This window comes from Rutidosis leptorrhynchoides, chromosome 1, assembly GCF_046630445.1.
Source record: "Rutidosis leptorrhynchoides isolate AG116_Rl617_1_P2 chromosome 1, CSIRO_AGI_Rlap_v1, whole genome shotgun sequence".
In the NCBI taxonomy this organism is placed as follows: Eukaryota; Viridiplantae; Streptophyta; class Magnoliopsida; order Asterales; family Asteraceae; genus Rutidosis; species Rutidosis leptorrhynchoides.
Window position 1 is genome coordinate 599,785,692 of NC_092333.1, and position 20,356 is coordinate 599,806,047.

Consider the following 20,356-nt stretch of genomic DNA (forward strand, 5'->3'; position numbering starts at 1 on the left):
AGATATATATGATGTTATTGAGCAATATCAAAACACCCCACACTTAAACCTTGCTTGTCCTCAAGCAATTCTTTCTTTACAAAGTGGAACAATTATCAAATACAATCACACAATATATATTACAAACATTACATGAATCATTCGAAGCACACGAAACACACACGTTGATATGAAACACAACTCACACTATATGAAACACACGCTTTAAGTACAGTACACTTTTATTGAAATCACACGCACGCTATATACACGATGAAAACACACACACACATTTTTGGGAGATTAGAGCCAAGTATCCGAAAAATTTGATCCTAGGGAAAATCAGGACCTTGATGAAAACGTTTTTATGGTTTTGAAAATATCATGCTAGTTTTTAATACTAGACACGTTTTCCGATTTTGTCGGATTTTCTGAATTTTTAAAAATGAGTGCGGGTTTCCCGCTATTGGTCAAGCCAATCCCTCCCACGGTACCTAACATCGCGAGATGTCGGTAGAAAATAATGTGCTTAGGAGGATACACATTACGTCCGGATATCATTGATAATCATGAGGTAATCATCTAATCCGTTAAGTCAATCATAAAGATTGAAGTTCATCAGGCTTAAAAGCTGATATATTACCTTTCTGGAGGTTATCCTTCCGGGGATCTGATAAATCACTAACATTTTGTGTATACATGGTGCCCCCCCGTTTTACTAGTTAATCCCCCTCATTGAGACAAACCTTGACTACCAGTTTCCCTGTTTGACGTTGAGGCCTGGTAGATTTCCAGTCGATGTTAGTAATGACTTTTCAAGAGTTTTTATCACCCTACGACTGGTCTGGACTACATCTTCTGAATTGAATCAGTAAGTGTGTCATTCGGAAGACTTTACTTCCTTGAGGATGGAACAGATACATCCTATTGGTTATAATAGGTGGTCGGACACAACATTGTCCTTGTTAGGAGAAACAATGAGGATCGTCCTTAAGGTTTTCGATCTGGCGCGAGATCCGGTTTCCGACCACGCTATACAATCACCGCTCTCTCACGGTTTACACTCGTTTTGGTACAAGTGACCTACAAGTTAGCTTACTAAACTAGTAGGATTTTCATTCAAATAATTGAATGATAGAGCAACTTCAAAGACTATTAATAATTTAAAATGCAAAACAACATTTATTTTTAAAATCACAATGCATATGACATGGTTTTGTTTTTGGACTTTTAATCGTTTTTAAGGCTTACATGAAAATTTTAAAATTTTTTATAATAAACGCCAAACGCCTTATTTTAGTGAAACGAGTTCCCGATAAATTTCTACTCCCTACCCCACACTTGAGATCATGCAAAGCCCTCATTGCATGAAATCAGAAAAAAAAAAAAAAAAAGATTAAATTTAGAGGGCAAAGTGATAGGGTGATTGTAGAAATTTTCAATTTTTTTAACCTGTAAATCGTGGAACATGTAGACGGATGCCGCTGAACTTACTGCCAGTATAAGAGCATCGTCCATTCCGCGATTATCATCATACACATATCATAATATCAAATGTCGCTGAACTTAATGCCAGTCTTTGAAGTTCAATCATGCTGCACAAATTAACAAACCACACAAATCACAATAAAAATAACGGTGTTTTTACAACCACAACCGTTTATCAAACCACACCATTAGTACATTATTACAAACCGAAAATATCTCAAAACACATCACACAAATTAAATTGTCTCAAAACAAAGTACAAAATGATCCAATAGGCACGCAGGCCTAGTTATCAAACGGCCAAAAATAATTACCCGAACCATCTCTGTACGGGCGTCCCTGTGGATATTGCTGCTCAAATCTGTTCCGAGCATCCTGCAACGCAGCGGTATTATCATAAATCGGGTGAGGCGAAGGTGGGTTTTGAGGATCCGTGTAATATTGGGGTGTCAGACGTGTCGTCCCATAGTACTGCTCGGGGTTGGAATAAAACAACTCTGAGTTATGGTTATTCCAATCAATACCATAACTCATCCATCCCTGATCGTGCACTTGAGCAATCTGTCGTTGCTCCATTCGCTGCTGACTATCCCACATTCTATCGTTGTGCATCCTTTGTTCGTTCGGGCTCAACCTCATGTTATTAACACTACCAACCAAACTGTCCCAACTTGATTGGGACGGATGCCACGGAACCTGTTCACCAACATTAGTTTGTGCCTCCATTTCCGCCTCCTCTTCCTACTGCTGCTCTTGCTGAACACCACTGCCACTTGCGCCACCTGCACCAACTGCCACAAAAGGCACCAAATGCCCATTTCTATCTTTCATAATGATTTCAGCATTAATATAAAAAACCTTTTTTAATGGTTTCATTACGCTCGTGTACTCCTGTAATCTACTGAAATCAATGTTAAAATGTCGGGCAATTCGGGTGATGTAGTGGCCTCCCAGAAGTGGCTTCCGTAGCCGTGTCTCAGTCGCAATGGCAAGGAAATAATTACCGATTAGCCCAGGAATGTCGGTATAGGAACCCCGCTTGATTTGATCCATAATCCACAAATCTAATGTTTTCACCTTCTCATTACCCTCAATCCTCGCATTAAACGTGCATGCGATGAGTCGATGAAGCAGCCTATCATCCCGGGCTGCGATTTCGTTGTACCTGTGCTTGCTTGATCTAAAATGTGCAGGCGCAATATTTGGCTTACAAATTCTGCGCCAATAAGAGGTGTCATCAAAAACATGCCGGCCAACGTAATCAGAAGCCCGCAAATATTCACCTAACTGATTATCGGTGAATTCCTCAAAAATTCCCAGAACTCTACAAAGCTGTAAACTGCTTATACCCCTATCTTGGCCCCCGAGACGAAACTGTAGAAACTCATTCGATAAATAATCGCTGACATTGTTAAACCGCATGGTAGAGTAAAATTCTTTAAGCAGCACCGGATAGATTGGTTCATTGATGCTAAAAACATGTTCCCAAACGTGGGTGACTACTCTACCGTAAGGAATGGCGAGTAAATTAGAAACATGTCGGCGCATGCCCGCCTCTTCCAATGGCCCCCAGATAAAATACCAAGTTGTATTAATCGGCCTACGATTTATTCTCTCAAATGTTTCCGTATAGTCTTCATCATTCTGAACCTGTGTTAACCAAACTCGAGGATCGTTTAGATCCTCCTCCTCTTCTTCTCCGGAAGACGATGATGAATGATGTTGTTGTTGTGGTGGTGGTGGTTGTCGTGGAGGAGCTAAACCTGCTGTCCTTCCTCTTTTTGCCGGTCCTCCTCTGCTTGATTGTCCCTGCAAAACATTATACACCAAACCAAAAGAACATAGAAACCGTTGTGTTAATGTTAGCTAAAAACATAACCGAGTAGCAGGAGAACTTCATCATTCAATTCCTAGTTCAAAAGCATTATGATTCATTTAAACGAAAGTGCATGTTCACAATTTTAAACCAAAGTCAACATGAATTCGTTAATACACCTTCAAAAAAAATTGAAAATCATAACTTCACAATGTAGCACAAACTTAGGACTCAAAGATTCAAGTATGTTGTGTCATAGGTCATAACATTTAACTTTGCATTCTAATCATATTCATCACAAATCATAATACAATTTTAGCTCAAATGACCATCTTAACATCATACATTATGGCATTCCATTCCATTAATTTGATTCAACAGGCCCTTACAAATGAAAAACAAGCATACACATTTCATAAATTCATTACAATTCAACAATATGCTTAGAAATTCACTAACATTCAAAAATGACCTGGCCAAGTTGACATCAACATCACCAACACAATCATATACTTCACAAGAATCATAAACATCATACATAAACTCAACATCATAAATTAAGCATCCCAAATTCGGATTTAATTTCTACAAACCCTAGAATCATGAACAAACCCTTAAAAACATGTAATCTTTGCAAAATAAACACATTAAGGGCAATTAAACTACTAAGGTATGTTAATCTTAACAATAATCATGCAAATCAAACACCCCACACTTATCCTTCACCAATTTATAGATATAGACATACAATTCAAGTAATGGATAAAGAAAAGTGTAAAAATGGAGTATCCATACCAAAAAGTTCATGATTTGAAGCTTGAATTTGAAGAAGGAAACGCGAAATTGAAGTAGAAATTAGGGTTTTTGGAGAGTGGTTCGGGTTAGGGCAGAGAAAAATAGAGAAGAGTGTGTTTTGTGGATAAGAAATGAGTGGGTTGGTGTTTTAAAACGTCTAATTTTTCTGAGTCAGGGGGTCAGGACGTCGTCCTGGATATCTAGACGGCGTCTAGGATAAAGAAGTGGGACGGCGTCTTGCTATTTAGGACGGCGTCTAGGTTAAAGAAGTGGGACGGCGTCTTGCTATTTAGGACGGCGTCTAGGTTTGTAAAACGGGACGGCGTCTTGACATTTAGGACGGTGTCCTGTTACACTAAAACCCACTAATCAGATTTTCTGAGTCGCGCGTGTTTAGAGGTCATACGTTAATCATTTTGTACCAAACTAAAATTTATCGTGCACACAATACAAACCTAATTACAATTGTGAACCAGTTTTTTTTTTACGAGTCGTTCACCAAACTCGTCCCCATTTAAATTTAGGCGTTTTTCTTGAAGTTGAGGCTAACCTCATCCTCAATTTCTAGGGGGACCATCAACATAGTGTTTGACCCGGTGGCCATTCACTTTAAAAATATCACCCTTCCCGTTCTCCATTTTGACTGTACCATAAGGGTACACCTTTCTAACAACAAACGGTCCCGTCCATCGGGACTTAAGCTTTCCGGGTGATAACTTGAAACGGGAATTATAAACAAGGACACGATCGCCTTCCATGAATTCCTTTGGACGTTTCAATCTTTTGTCGTGCCATTGTTTGGTTTTTTTCTTGTAAATTAGAGAGTTGTCATAGGCTTCAAGCCTCAACTCGTCTAATTCATTTAGTTGGGTCAAACGTAACCGACCCGCTTCTTGGTAATCCAAATTGCATGCCCTTAGCGCCCAATGTGCTTTATGTTCAATCTCCAACGGGAGATGGCATGCTTTTCCGTATACCATACGGAAAGGAGTTGTTCCAATCGGTGTTTTGTAGGCCGTGCGAAAAGCCCACAATGCATCGTTTAACTTGGTTGACCACTCTTTGGGATTGGCACCAACGGTCTTTTCAAGTATGCGTTTTAATGACCGGTTGGTGTTTTCTACTTGCCCACTCGTTTGGGGATGATAAGATGTCGAAATTTTATGGATTACTCCATATCTTTTCAACACCTTTTCCAATTGCTTATTGCAAAAGTGGGTGCCCCGGTCACTTATAAGAGCTTTTGGTGTGCCGAACCTAGAGAAAAGTTCCATCAAAAAGTTTACCACTACTCGGCCATCATTTGTTGGTAGAGGTTTTGCCTCCGCCCATTTAGAAACATAATCTATGGCGACAAGTATGTAGAGGTAAGAATGAGATTTTGGAAAGGGGCCCATAAAGTCAATTCCCCAAACATCGAACACCTCGCATACTTGGATGCTTTGTTGAGGCATTTCATCCCTTTTAGTTATTTGACCGGCCCGTTGGCACGCGTCACAAGCTTTACAAACAGCGTAGGCATCTTTGAATATTGTAGGCCAATAGAAACCAGCCTCATAAACTTTCTTCCCCGTGATTTGAGGACCAAAGTGCCCACCTGTTGGACCAAGGTGACAGTCAAGCAGAATTTCGGTGCATTCCTTCCCCGAAACACACCGACGGATTATCCCATCGGGACACTGTTTAAAGAGATATGGGTGTTCCCAAAAATAGTATTTTAAGTCACTAAAGAATTTCTTTCTTTTCTGGTGTGACATACCGGTTTCTAGGAATCTACCCGCAAGATAGTTGGCAATGTCTACAAACCATGGATCATTAATTTTCTCAGCTCTCATGAGATTTTCATCAGGAAAATTATCTTGGATAACGGTCTCATGTAGAACCCCAAGATTCGGGTTCTCAAGTCGAGAAAGGTGATCGGCAGCTAGGTTTTCGGCACCCTTTTTATCTTTTATGTCGATGTCGAATTCTTGCAAAAGCAAGACCCAACGTATTAAACGGGGTTTAGCATCTTGCTTAGAAAGCAAGTACTTTAATGCCGAGTGGTCTGTGTAGACAACCGTCTTTGCTAGCACTAAATAGGATCGGAATTTGTCAAACGAAAAGACGATTGCAATGAGTTCCTTCTCGGTGGTAGTGTAATTAAGTTGGGCTCCTTGCAGTGTCTTACTAGCATAGTAAATGGGCTTGAAATGTTTTTCTATTCTTTGCCCCAAGACGGCACCAATAGCAAAGTCACTGGCGTCACACATAAGTTCGAATGGTATTGACCAATTCAGCGATATGAGAATCGGTGACTGCGTGAGCTTTGCTTTAAGAAGATTAAAGGCGGTAAGACACTCGTCCGTAAAGACAAATGGAGCGTCCTTCTCAAGAAGTTTGTTCATGGGGGTTGCAATTTTGGAAAAATCTTTAATGAACCGCCGGTAAAAACCGGCGTGCCCCAGAAAACTTCTAACACCTTTCACATTCGTTGGTGGTGGTAATTTGGCTATTACTTCCACTTTAGCCCGATCCACCTCAAGACCTGCACAAGAAATTTTATGACCCAATACAATTCCCTCTTTTACCATAAAATGGCATTTTTCCCAGTTTAGTACAAGATTTGATTCTTCACACCTAATCAACATACGCTCAAGATTTTTAAGACATGAGTCAAAAGAATCACCGAAGACTAAGAAGTCATCCATGAATACTTCCATAAAATCTTCAATCATGTCATGAAAAATAGCCACCATACATCTTTGGAAGGTAGCAGGAGCATTGCATAAGCCAAAAGGCATACGCCGATAGGAGAAAGTACCATAAGGACATGTAAAGGTCGTTTTCTCTTGGTCCTCGGGTGCTATAGGGATTTGGAAATATCCCGAGAAACCGTCAAGAAAAAAATAAAAATTCTTTCCCGCTAATCTTTCCAACATTTGATCAATGTAAGGAAGGGGAAAATGGTCTTTTCGGGTAGCATCATTTAATTTCCTGTAGTCAATGCATACCCTCCAACCCGTGATAGTCCTGGTAGAAATTAATTGGTCGTTTTCATTTGTGACAACGGTCATGCCACCCTTTTTGGGCACGCATTGGACCGGACTCACCCAAGGACTATCCGAAATTGGATAAATAAGACCCGCATCTAGGAGTTTTACAATCTCCTTCTTAACAACTTCTTGCATATTGGGGTTGAGTCGCCTTTGTCTTTGTACACACGGCTTATAGTTATCTTCCATTAATATCTTATGTGTACAATAAGAGGGACTTATACCCTTGATGTCATGAATTTTCCATGCTAGAGCCGTTTTATGGGTTTTTAACATGGAAACAAGCTTAGATTTCTCACTTACAGAGAGTTCGGATGAAATGATCACCGGGAGAGTAGAACCTTCTTGTAGGTAAGCATATTCCAAGTGATTTGGAAGTGGCTTTAGTTCCAAAACGGGAGGTTCTTCAATCGATGTTTTACATCGGTATTCATTCCCTAAATCCAACTTTCTGTACTCTTCATCATTTGGCTCATACCCGTTAGCCATCAAAGTGGTCAACATCTCCACTTCTTCCACCATTGTTTCATCATCACCTTCCGCAAAAATGCATTCTCCTGTACCTTTCAATTCTGGAAATTCCTGCAATAACTCCGAATACGTGTCTACAGTTTGCAAATAATAACATTGATCATCAGTAGACTCGGGGTATTGCAAGGCATGGTCAACGGAAAAGGTAACCTTCATATCCTCAATACTAAGGGTCAATTTCTGCCCATGAACATCTATCATAGCTCTAGCGGTATTGAGGAAAGGTCGACCTAATATAAGAGGCACACGTGTGTCCTCCTCCATGTCTAGAATTACAAAATCAGCTGGAAATACTAGGGTACCTACTTTTACTAACATATTCTCTAAAATTCCACGAGGGAATTTAACAGAGCGGTCTGCTAGTTGGATTGCCATTCGAGTTGGTTTCAGTTCCCCGGGGTTTAGCTTAACATATAATGAATAAGGCATTAAATTTATGCTAGCCCCTAAATCCGCTAATGCTTTAATGCATTCCAAATCTCCCAGGAGACATGGTATGGTAAAACTTCCAGGATCAGCTAGCTTTTTCGGTATTTTGTTCATCAAAATTGCTGAACAATTAGCATTCATGGTGACGGATGAAAGTTCCTCCATTTTCTTCCGATTAGTAAGTAAGTCTTTTAAAAACTTAGCATACTTGGGCATACCTGAGATTACATCAATGAAAGGCATGTTTATGTTAATTTGTTTAAACATATCTAGGAATTTTGACCTTTCGGCCTCTAGCCTCTCTTGTTGTTGTTTTCTTGGGTATGGGAGCGGTGGTTGATATGGTTTCACTACGGGTTTTTCCCGTTCTTCCTTTTCAACCACTTTTTCCGGCTCCTTAACCGGTTCATCATTTTGGTTCAATGGAACCCTGAAATTAGAATTTTCGGGCATTTTTGGAGCATCGTATGCTAGACCACTCCGTGTGGTGATAACATTTGCGTGCTCATTTCGTGGGTTTTTACTGGTATCGCCCGGTAAACTACCTGGTTTCCTCTCGCTCAGTAAATTGGCTAAACCACTCATTTGTTTTTCTAAATTTTGAATTGATGCTTGTTGGTTTCTAAATTGATGTTCGTTTTTCTCGTTGGTTTGGTTTATATTTGTGACAAGCTGAGTTTGTGATGTAATTAACTTTTCCAACATACTCTCTAAATTTGACTTTTTTTCTTCCTGTTGGGGTTTTTGGTAAAAACCCGGAGTTTGTTGTTGGAACCCACTACCTGACCCTTGTTGAAAATTGGAAGTTTGACCTTGAGGGTTGTAGGGGTTGTTAAAGTTCCGGTTAAATTGGGCTCTTCCCTGAAACTGGTTATTATTTCTTTGGCTTATGAAAGCCACTTCTTCTTTTTGAGCCATGGTTAATCCGGCATCACAATCTTTTCCTAAGTGGAGACCTCCACAGTATTCACAACCTACTTTCATACTATGGATTTCCTTGGTGATTTTGTCCATGTTTCGGACAACACCACCTATTTTTACACCTAGGGAGCTTAAGTCATCATAAGCACCGGCGCTTTGGACTTGAGCATTTCGAGTAATTGGGCGTTCTTGATGCCACTCATGAGAATAATCGGCTAGTTTCTCGATTATCTCATAAGCCTCTTGCTCGGTTTTGTCCATAAGAGAACCACCGGCCGCTTGGTCAATTGAAATTCGGGTTGCTACATCACAACCTTTGTAAAAGATTTGGACCTTTTGAAAGGTATCCAAACCATGGTTTGGACAACCTCTTAGCATTTTGGAAAATCGATTCCATGCTTCGTACAGGGTTTCCATCGGCTTTTGACAGAATTGGGTAATTTCGTGTTGGAGTCTCGCGGACTTAGATGCTGGAAAATATTTCTTAAGAAATTTTTCCAACATACCATCCCACGTTTCTATCGTAGCCTCGGCCAATGAATCTAACCAACTTCGTGCTTCCCCTTGGAGTGTCCAAGGGAAAAGTCTTAATAATATGGCCTGGTCAGTTTCTGGTTTAAGTTTAAATAGAAGACATATCTCTTGAAAGAGACGAATATGTTCGTTTGCATCTTCATTCGGACCACCACCAAATTGACACTTGTTATTAATCATTTGAAGAATAGGTCCTTTTATTTCAAAAGTTACCTCACCAGTAGGTGGAGTAATAGCACTACCTTGTCCGGTCCGGGTTGCTTTCATCTTTGCTGCCATTGATTGTCGTGGTACCAACGGTCTTTCTCCTTCCATTTCAAAATTTGGGGGTTGAACGGGTTTACCAAAGTCTGAATATCGAGGCTTGGTCGTACTTGATTCTGAATCAAAGGTTTCTTGCTTTGATGAAGATTCAAAAATTTCAAGTACTTCTTTTGAAATCCTACCAAGCTTTCTATCAGGTTCTGTAAACGGTGTAAGTAATGGAGATTCTGAACTTCGGGTATGTGGCATATGCGACCTATAAACTGTCAATCACACAACTAACAAAAATTATTAAACATACCGATTCTATAAGTTTAACAATCAAAGATTATTAAAAATTTAAAATAATTAAGAAACTACTTAATCACAAATCAGTTAATAATTCTATTTTGACACAAAACTGTCCCCGGCAGCGGCGCCAAAAACTTGATGTGCGAAAAGTGGTATATGAATTATCGTATAGAAAATACCGGTTTTAGAGATTGCTACACACTAACGGGCAGTGTACCCGATCGTGTAGTAGTATAGTAACTGGTTTAGTTCCGTGTATCGTTCCAAGGACAGTTATATCAGTCAAACTAGAATTAGAAACTATATTATGATTAACTAAGTGAATGAAAGTTAAAAGTACAAGTTTTATGTTTTGGTGGCTATTTAACGATTTAGCCAAATCAAAGAAGGTTAAATGTAAAAACAATATTTTTGTCTTTTAAGTTTATGAAATGATAATAAGTGCAAATAAAGCAAGTAAGATAGTTTTAAATTAAATCAAAGAGATGAAATGTTTATCTAGATATTTTACCCTCGGTATTGGATGTATTTTTAGATATTAAGTCCTGATTGAATAATTATGTGTGTAGTTATCTAATAGGTTCACTAAGAGTTCTCTCGGATAAACACGCAAATACAATAACAAGATCAAGGGTTCCCTTTTCACTATGGTTCTTGTATTTGTAATCAAATAACTATAAGCATGCTAATCACCTAAATCGACTCGCCAAGAGTTCTCTTTAGCAAGTACTCAAACTAGAATTACTAAGCGAGGGTTCCCTATTACTTAGACCTTTTCGTTTGTGACTAGTTGATCAACAAGATCAAAGACTTGAATAACAATTGTCTTTGCGTTCGCTCTACACAATTCATTCCTATTTTGTTTAACCGTTTTAATCTAGTTTACCCCCTTGGTCCGGTTTAGCAAACAATCAATCTAAGACAAGTTGATTGTAAATCAATATGATACATCAACAAGAGTTCTCTTTATCAACAACATATCAATTAACTAGATACAAATGATTTTAACAACAATAAGCATGGTTCTTAATTCAAGCTTCAATCTATCACGCATAATACATTCAATCAATAAGATTACATCCAATACCTTGGTTATTAATCTAGACAAACATTATAAAAACTAGCCAACAATCATGGTAACAGACAACAATACAATCAAATTATTAACTGAAATCATTGCTGAGAACAAGTAAATAACCTACAAGAACAAGAGTTCTTGGATGAAGAAGGTTCTGATGGATGATGCCTTGATGTTGAGCCTCTTCAAAGAGGTTGGAGTTCTCCAATTTGCTCCTGAAAATCGCCTCTAAACTCTCTGGTTCGTATTCTGATTAAACAGTCTCTAAAAAAACTGAAGTTTTAAAGTGGAGAGAGTAGGTAAAAAGCCAAAAAGTCGGCTATACCTACTACGGGACGTCGTCCCAAAATTCAGGACGGCGTCCCACTAAACAGAGCTAGACGGCGTCCCAAAATTCAGGACGGCGTCCCACTTTAACAGAGCTAGATGGCGTCCCGACAAACTTAGACGGCGTCCCAGAACAAAGGGCAGGACGTCGTCCCACCTTCCAGGACGGCGTCCTGTCGTGCCAATTTTGACTGTTACGTTTTCTTTTCAATATTACTTCATTTGGACGAAACCTAACACCTTGGAAGCTTTGTTTTATCATTTTAGAGTGCTATCTTGACCCTAACTCGTATCGGGATCAACCAATGTCATAAATCATCAAAATTCTTTGTAAATCATTCTTCCGATACAAATTTGTACATCTTGGCCTATAGCTTGTAGAATACCTTCATCATCTTCGATTCTAGAGCGTTTTTAGTGATATTGCGATAGATATATATGATGTTATTGAGCAATATCAATAGCAATATAAAGACACGGGATAATGAAAACACTATAACCCCAAGGTAATAGTAGAAGAAAATAACCTCCTCTGGTGGCAGATGAAAAAGAAGAATGAAGGATACGATAGCCAAGAAAATATCAAGAATCAGAACTGGATTAAGCATTTTCAAAATCTATTAGGAAGTATGAAATAAGAAAGAAGCTTATAGGAGTGGTGAAAATAAATGAAACGGAAGAGGTCAATTTATAGTAAAATATCAGACATAGCAATCGAGGCAGATTACGCATTTAATTAAAGAAGATCTTAATCTCCTTAATTTCTGAAGAATCAAATCTTATTTAGATTATGAAGATTTTCTATTCCTTAAATTACAGAAATCAATCGTTAATACGTCAAGAGTTAAGACGAATCTCTATTCTTCATTTCACTCTTTTATGATAACTTCTCTCATACGCTTCAAATAATCGGATTGTTTTATCCATATTATTCAACGGTGATAAAACTCTATTTATCAACACATATACGTCATGAAAACATTTTTATTGTTAGTCATGACGACCTCACTCAAATTTCGGGACGAAATTTCTTTAACGGGTAGGTACTGTGATGACCCGGAAATTTCTGACCAAATTTAAACTTAATCTTTGTATGATTAACATTTCAGACACGATAAGCAAAGTCTGTAAAACTGAATCTCAAAATTTTTGAACTACTTTCATATATTCAAATACCTTTCGGTTATTCTTGACGATTCGCAAACAATTATATGTATATAGATACATATACATATATATATATATATATATATATATATATATATATATATATATATATATATATATATATATATATATATATATACACTATAACTTGAAAACGTAGCAATGTATTAATTGTTTGATAAAGTACATTAAACTTATTGGTTTAAATATTTATTTGAATATATATGATAAGTTGGAATATTAATTATATGAATAACTTGCGACGTATATTTAAAACGTGTTTATGAATGTTGAAAATATATATTAACTTGGTCATAAAATGATTTGTTATTATATATATATTAACAAATAGCAAGACAATGATTTATAGAAGTAAATGACCAAAACACTCGAAAGTTTAAGATACACTTTGAATGATATAGTTTATTGATAATTTAAGACAATATTTTGACAAAGGTACGAGTTACAAAACGTAAATTGCGAGTTTTCTAAGCGTACAAAAATGCGTTCGAGAAACCAGAATCGGGACATAAGTCGAGTGACAACGTACGAGTCATCGAAACGAAAATTACAAGTCAACTATGCACATGAATTTAATATAATATATAATTAATTATTTAAATTATATATATTATATATATATTATATAATAATATGTCGACAAATAAGAAAACAAAAACATTTTGAGCTGGATCAGACGGCCATGCGATCGCATGGAAAATACACTAAAAACCCATGCGATCGCATGGGCATCAGATTCCAAAAAGTTGCCTATAAAATGCCAGTTTCTGCTCGAGTTATATTTACACCTATATTACTCCCTCTGTAATATTATTATTATTTATTATTTATATTAATATTATTAATATTATTAATATTATTATTATTATTATTATTAAGATTATTATTATTATTTATTTTATTATTATTAGTAGTATTATTATTATTACTAATTATATCACTTAAAATACTACGACGAGGTCATGAGCGTGTCACTTTCAAAATGGTTTTCAAGCGGGATAGAGCTAAGAAAATTATGGGTTATTGCCAAGGAGGTTATGGGTAATGTTCGGGGGTATATTTGTGAATCAAACCTAGTGTTTATCATCTCCGTTGCGTCTACGTACTTTCCTACAATATTGAATCTCAATATTGATACGTAAGCACTCATATTTAACTTTTATATATTAATTGTGTATCCATGTCTAGTGCTCGAGTATATATATTTATACATACTTGTATTCTAAATTTCGTCGTTAAACAGTTTATGATGAATCACCAATTAAATACATATGTTACTGATAAAAGGTATATGATATGCATGTTTTTGGAAAGCTGGCGAAAAATCAATGACTTTTCATTTAGATATCGAATAGTTTCGATGAACGGATTAAGAGATATGATCAACTGAATTATGATTGACGTTAATTGAAATTGTTATTGAATCTGCAATTAAGATTTAAACAACTTGTTTACGAGATTGATAAAATGGATTTTTGAATATTACCAACCGAGTAAATGACTCCTTAAATAAGGTATGTCTCGTTTTGTTGAACTATTGTCAAAATTGACTTTTTGAAACGACTTTGGATAACTTTTGTATGTTGATCTCGAGCATTAGGATTGTGATACACTATGACCTGACCTAGCTTGATAAACAATTATTGACCAACATATGTTCTCTAGGTTGAGATCTACGGTTATTTGGTAATCCGAGTTTCGGTCACATTTTGGTGAACGACTTTTTATGCGGCTAAGGTGAGTTTCATTGATCCCCTTTTACTCATTACATTTTTGGGCTGAGAATACATGCAAATGCTTTATTAACTAATTTACAATATTTATATGCGTGAGTTTCATTGATCCCTTTTTAATTGCTTTTGCAATACATTTTTGGGCTGAGAATACATGCAATTTATTTTAAACGCAATGGATACAAGTACATACTAAATTCTACACCGAGTTTGAACCGAAAATCCCTTAGTTTTGGTAACTAGTAACTGCCAGTTATAAGAACTGGTGGGCGCGAGTAGTAGTATATGGATCCATAGGGCTTGATATCCCCGTCCGAGCTAGAGCACTAGCCTTTTAACGGACGTATGCTATTTGAGAAGCGTACACGTTGGTTTGCGTGTATAATTAAGATGATTATACAAAGGGTACAAATTATATATACGTTAAGTTTAGTTACCAGGGTGCTCAATTTCGTAGAATATTTTGATAAACGTTTCTGGATTGAACAACTGAAATCTTGTGATCCACTTTTATATACAGATTATGCGAAACACTAAAACTATGAACTCACCAACCTTTGTGTTGACACTTGTTAGCATGTTTATTCTCAGGTTCCTAGAAGTCTTCCGCTGTTTGCTTATATGTTAGACAAGCTATGTGCATGGAGTCTTACATGGCATATTTATCAAGGAAACGTTGCATTCACCAAATCATCACCATGTATCTTATTTTGACTGCATTGTCAATGGAAGTACTATTGTAAACTATTATTTACGGTGATTGTCTATATGTAGAAATCATCAGATGTCGAAAACCTTTGATTTAAATATTCATTTATGGTGTGCCTTTTCAAAAGAATGCAATGTTTACAAAACGTATCATATAGAGGTCAAATACCTCGCAATGAAATCGATGAATGACGTGTTCGTCCATATGGATTTGGAGCGATCGTCACACTGTAGGTCTTTGGTTACATAATAATGATTCAGCTGACACTGACTGTTCAAGGTGTCTCGGGGTAAAATTCTATTTAGTCGCGATATTACAAACTGCGGCAACACTTTTTAGATTGATATGATGGGTATCAATCAGCTTTAAACTGAAATCTTGTAGTTTAATGCTATTATTGAAAACTGAGATTTATGATAAACTTATGAACTCACCAACCTTTTTGGTTGACAATTTTTAGCATGTTTATTCTCAGGTACTTAAATATTGCTTCCGCTGTATATCTGCTGCTTTGATGATGATTGCTTGCCATGCTTGGAGTCTTCATGCATTACTTATCAATTCATTTAAAAACATTTAATGCTTTAAATACAATGTAATCTATTTATCTTCCGCTCCAAAACTCAATAAAACGTCTCATATAGAGTCGTTCTCGCTTATACAACTGTGATTTGATATAATTAGTCACAAATACCCCAGGCCCTATTTGGGGGTGTGACATTATGTGTAGTGACCCGAAATTTTCCATGTTTATATATATATATTAAATGAAATTGTTATTTACATGATTAAGTGTTTCCAACATGTTAAGCAATCAAATTTGTTAAGACTTGATTAATTGAAATAGGTTTCATATAGACAATTGACCACCCAAGTTGACCGGTGATTCACGAATGTTAAAACTTGTAAAAACTATATGATGACATATATATGGATACATATATAGTTAACATGATATTATGATAAGTAAACATATCATTAAGTATATTAACAATGAACTACATATGTAAAAACAAGACTACTAACTTAATGATTTTGAAACGAGACATATATGTAACGATTATCGTTGTAACGACATTTAATGTATATATATCATATTAAGAGATATTCATACATCATAATATCATGATAATATAATAATATAAAATCTCATTTGATATTATAAACATTGGGTTAACAACATTTAACAAGATCATTAACCTAAAGGTTTCAAAACAACACTTACATGTAACGACTAACGATGACTTAACGACTCAGTTAAAATGTATATACATGTAGTGTTTTAATATGTATTCATACACTTTTGAAAGACTTCAAGACACTTATCAAAATAATTCTACTTAACAAAAATGCTTACAATTACATCCTCGTTCAGTTTCATCAACAATTCTACTCGTATGCACCCGTATTCGTACTCGTACAATACACAGCTTTTAGATGTATGTACTATTGGTATATACACTCCAATGATCAGCTCTTAGCAGCCCATGTGAGTCACCTAACATATGTGGGAACTATCATTTGGCAACTAGCATGAAATATCTCATAAAATTATAAAAATATGAGTAATCATTCATGACTTATTTACATGAAAAAAAAAATTACATATCCTTTATATCTAATCCATACACCAACGACCAAAAACACCTACAAACACTTTCATTCTTCAATTTTCTTCATCTAATTGATCTCTCTCAAGTTCTATCTTCAAGTTCTAAGTGTTCTTCATAAATTCTAAAAGTTCTAGTTTCATAAAATCAAGAATACTTCCAAGATTGCAAGTTTACTTCCAAGTTTTGTAAATCCATTCCAAGTAATCATCCAAGATCAAGAAATCTTTGTTACTTACAGTAGGTTATCTTTCTAATACAAGGTAATAATCATATTCAAACTTTAATTCAATTTCTATAACTATAACAATCTTATTTCGAGTGGAAATCTTACTTGAAATTGTTTTCGTGTCATGATTCTGCTTCAAGAACTTTCAAGCCATCCAAGGATCCTTTGAAGCTAGATCCATTTTTCTCATTTCCAGTAGGTTTATCCAAGGAATTTGAGGTAGTAATGATGTTCATAACATCATTCGATTCATACATAAAAAGCTGTCTTATTCAACATTATAAACTTGTAATCACTAGAACATAGTTTAGTTAATTCTAAACTTGTTCGCAAATAAAGTTAATCCTTCTAACTAGACTTTTAAAATCAACTACACACATGTTCTATATCTATATGATATGCTAACTTAATGATTTAAAACCCGGAAACACGATAAACACCATAAAACTGGATATACGCCGTCGTAGTAAAACCGGGGGCTGTTTTGGTTGGGATAATTAAAAGCTAAGAAGAACTTTGATTTAAAAGCTATACTTCTGGAAAAATGATTTTTCTTATGAACATGAAACTATATCCAAAAATCATGGTTAAACTCAAAGTGAAAGTATGTTTTTCAAAATGGTCATCAAGATGTCGTTCTTTCGACGAAAATGACTACCTCTTTCAAAAACGACTTGTAACTTGTATTTTCAACTATAAACTTATACTTTTTCTGTTTAGATTCATAAAGTTAAGTTCAATACAAAACCGTGGCCACTGGAATCACTCAAAGCGGATTAGAAACGAAAAATTGGCGAGTAAAACAAGATTGATAAAAACTACTCATTTTACCTACGTGAAAGTTAGTAATAAATCTATTCCAACCATAACCTAATCAACTTATATTGTATATTATGTAATCTTGAGATACCATAGACACGTATACAATGTTTCGACCTATCATGTCGACCCATCTATATATATATATATTGCGGAACAACCATAGACACTCTATATGTGAATGTTGGAGTTAGCTATACAGGGTTGAGGTTGATTCCAAAATATATATATAGTTTGAGTTGTGATCAATACTGAGATACGTATACACTGGGTCGTGGATTGATTCAAGATAATATTTATCGATTTATTTCTGTACATCTAACTGTGGACAACTAGTTGTAGGTTACTAACGAGGACAGCTGACTTAATAAACTTAAAACATCAAAATGTATTAAAAGTATTGTAAATATATTTTGAACATACTTTGATATATATGTATATATTGTTATAGGTTCGTGAATCAACCAGTGGCCAAGTCTTACTTCCCGACGAAGTAAAAATCTGTGAAAGTGAGTTATAGTCCCACTTTTAAAATCTAATATTTTTGGGATGAGAATACATGCAGGTTTTATAAATGATTTACAAAATAGACACAAGTACGTGAAACTACATTCTATGGTTGAATTATCGAAATCGAATATGCCCCTTTTTATTCAGTCTGGTAATCTAAGAATTAGGGAACAGACACCCTAATTGACGTGAAATCTAAAGATAGATCTATTGGGCCTAATAAACCCCATCCAAAGTACCGGATGCTTTAGTACTTCGAAATTTATATCATATCCGAAGGGTGTCCCGGAATGATGGGGATATTCTTATATATGCATCTTGTTAATGTCGGTTACCAGGTGTTCACCATATGAATGATTTTTATCTCTATGTATGGGATGTATATTGAAATATGAAATCTTGTGGTCTATTGTTACGATTTGATATATATAGGTTAAACCTATAACTCACCAACATTTTTGTTGACGTTTAAAGCATGTTTATTCTCGGGTGAATATTAAGAGCTTCCGCTGTTGCATACTAAAATAAGGACAAGATTTGGAGTCCATGTTTGTATGATATTATGTAAAAACTGCATTCAAGAAACATATGTCGATGTAATATATTTCAATTGTAAAGCATTATGTAATGGTCGTGTGTAAACAGTATATTTTAGATTATTATTATTTGATAATCTACGTAATGCTTTTGAAACCTTTATTGATAAAATAAAGGTTATGGTTGTTTTAAAAATGAATGCAGTCTTTGAAAAACGTCTCATATAGAGGTCAAAACCTCGCAACGAAATCAATTAATATGGAACGTTTATAATCAATATGAACGGGACATTTCAGTTGGTATCCGAGCGTTGGTCTTAGAGAACCAGAATTTTGCATTAGTGTGTCTTATCGAGTTTGTTAGGATGCATTAGTGAGTCTGGACTTCGACCGTGTTTACTTGAAAAATGATTGCTTAACAAATTTTGTTGGAAAATATATATTTTTAACATGTGAATATTATGTGATATATTAATATCTTAACGTGTTTGATATTATGTGATAGATGTCTACCTCTAGAACAAGTCCCATTGACTCACCTAATAATAATGAAGAGTCAAATGTAATTTGGAATGATTCGTGGACTGATTCACAAGTTCCCGAAGAGGAACCGGAAGAAGAATCGGAACCGGAAGAAGAATCGGAACCGGAGGAGGAGGAACCGGAAGAAGAAATAGAACCGGTGGGGGAAATAATAAAACGGTTAAGTAAAAGAAAATCCTCAACCAACCGACCAAGGTTAATTATGGTCAACGGTGTTTCCGCCAAGGAAGCAAAATATTGGGAGGATTACCAATTCTCTGATGAATCGGATCCCGACGAGGATTCCGATGATGTTATAGAAATTACCCCAACTGAATTTAAAAAGGCAAAAGAGAACAATAAGGGAAAGGGCATAAAAATAGAGAAATCTGATTCCAACCCCGATGAACTTTATATGTATCATCAACACCCGTATTTCTTAAGTTGTAACAATAACCCGGGTCCCTCTAAACCACCAGGTTTTTCTAGACCAATGTGGAAAACGATGGCTCGTATTAGGGGAACATCATATATCCCTAAAAACTTAGCAAAAAGAACCAAGTTCGAAAAAGAAGAAACGAGTGAGTCGGAATAAGATAGTTGTATTTGTGCGGTGTAATATATGTAATATAGTGTGCTTATGCTTTACGATTTATGTAAAAATTGCTTGTATTAATAAGTATCTATTATGAATCTAACTCTTGTCTATTTTACAGTATAAAAACACAAAATGGATAGACAACCCAATATTTTAGAAGACTTACCCGGAGACATGATTGATGAAATCTTGTCTAGAGTCGGTCAGAATTCCTCGGCACAACTATTTATGGCAAAATCAGTTTGTAAGACATTCGAAGAACGTTCCAAGAATGCCTTGGTTTATAAAAGGCTTTCGTTTGAAAGATGGGGGATATCACATTGGGAAACCCATAAGTTACGATGTGTTTACTTTGACGCATATATCGCGGGGAACCCAAATGCTATTTTACGCAACGGGTTAAGAAATTATTTT